The sequence below is a fragment of the Aplysia californica genome, unplaced genomic scaffold, assembly GCF_000002075.1.
Source record: "Aplysia californica isolate F4 #8 unplaced genomic scaffold, AplCal3.0 scaffold00316, whole genome shotgun sequence".
Classification (NCBI taxonomy): domain Eukaryota; kingdom Metazoa; phylum Mollusca; class Gastropoda; order Aplysiida; family Aplysiidae; genus Aplysia; species Aplysia californica.
In genome coordinates, this window is record NW_004797586.1 from 272,857 (window position 1) to 274,784 (window position 1,928).

The window sequence follows — 1,928 nt, forward strand, 5'->3', positions numbered from 1 at the left end:
GGGGTGGGGGTTGTGTTTGTTTGTTGTTGTTGTTTTTGTTTTTTCTTAAGGGAGTTTTTTGTGATTTAGTTTTTAGGGTTGGGAGACTGTTTGTTTGGTTGGGGTGGGGTGGGAGATTTATAAAGGTTTGAGGGGGGGGGGAGACAAGCTGTAAATTGTCTTTAACAGCCTTTATCGTGTCGACGTACTCCTTACTCCCATTGGTCTAGTTATTGCGTGGTTGTGCTTCTCTCTACTCAAACTCCAGCTCAAAAACCCACTTTGCCCTCTCACGTCAAAAACTGCTTCTTGCCTACGCGACGAGCCACCTGCCAACCGCTCAAACAGCAACGCTCCGGCTGTGTGATATGAGGGTTCGTAGAGATTGGCCGCAGGGAAGACGCCATCCGTCTCCGTCTCTCATCCCTTTTTTAAAAAGGTCTTTACCTTTCTTTTGCCATTTACGTGCATACGCTTTGTCAGCGCCTATTGTTTTATTGGCAATTGATAAAAGCTGCAGTGTGCAGCATATGTTTTGTTTTGCACGTTTTGGTTTGTGTAATTGACGCTTTCATTTTTTAAAAACGATCCACCGTGTAAGGGTTTAAGGGAGGGGCTCTCTCTTCCCTTCAGCTAATGGAGAGTAGCTCTCCTAAAGATGTTTCCCCCTGTCACACTGGCCTGTCCTGATTTAAGTGGTTGTTTTGAGAGTGGCAGCAGCCACGTAGTGTAATCTCGCGGTGATGCGTGGCCATTAAAATATCAGTTTGACGCAATAAAGTGTACCCCAGAGGTGTAAACTTTCTCTGTGTCTCAGAAACGCGTCCGTTTTGTTGCATGGCTGTTTGAAAATGCGCTACTAACTCCCGTTCTCATAAGGTGATCTTTATTCCGTTTTAACGAGGAAAGTTGTGTGTGCGAAGAATGCGCTCTTTTATAACGTCCGCCTTTTGTTCATCCTTTGTTGCGCCTTTTTAAAACTCCTTAATCCCTGCAATATGTTTAGAATTTTTTGCCCGCACTTTTAATAATGAGTTCCGTCTGGGGAAGTTGACAAGGTCGTTCATTACAGCTCAGCTAGCTGTGTGGTGAGTAACGCAAGTGTGGTTTCACAGAGCAGACACAATGGGTTCTGCTTCTACGTTGTCTTGTACATAGATCTAATACTTAGTTCTTGTGTGTACCAGGGTCGTTCAAAAAGTTTTGCCTCCTCTCCAATAACTTCTAAACTATTCAAGATATCTTCATGAAATTTGTACGCGATGGTTGTTCAAAAAGTTTTGCCTCCAAGTTCATAATTATTCTGCGTTCACATAACTAGCATTATTCATGGTGTTCCATGCAAGAGACATTCGTTAGATTGCTGTTTGACAAAGCACATTTTACCGAGTAGGCCTATTATCCGTCTGTCAGCAGTGGCTACGGTGGCCTAGTGGTTTGGATATCGGATCCGTAGTCATGAGATTGCGGGTCCGGAGATTCAAGCCTCAGCTCGGTCCGATGGTGTGTCCTTGGGAAAGGCACTTTACTCGAATTTCCGATTTGGCTCGGTTCTTTCGGAGATTAAGGTTAAACTCGGAGGCCGCGCCTCTTAGAAATAACCGAACAGTGTTGATAGGGTCGTTAAACTTATACCGTTTCACCAGGGGGGGTTTTCGACTGTCAGTTTGAATGTCGTGTTCCACTCTACCTGGATTGGCCCTATCAGTGTCAGGCAGGGTCGAGGCAACCTTCCCCAAAACGATGTATAGCGTGTGTCGAAACGGGCTTAAAACATTAATCGCTGTTAGACTCAGTCATATGTCACTTTTCAAAATGGCGTAAAGCGGAGTCTTACACACTAGGCAGTCTATTTTAAATCGTTCATTTAAGCTCCGTGCCTGCTGGTAGGTATTCTTTTTTTATTTTAAAAAAATGTATGTTACAACCCTAAAAGAATACGCCCCCCC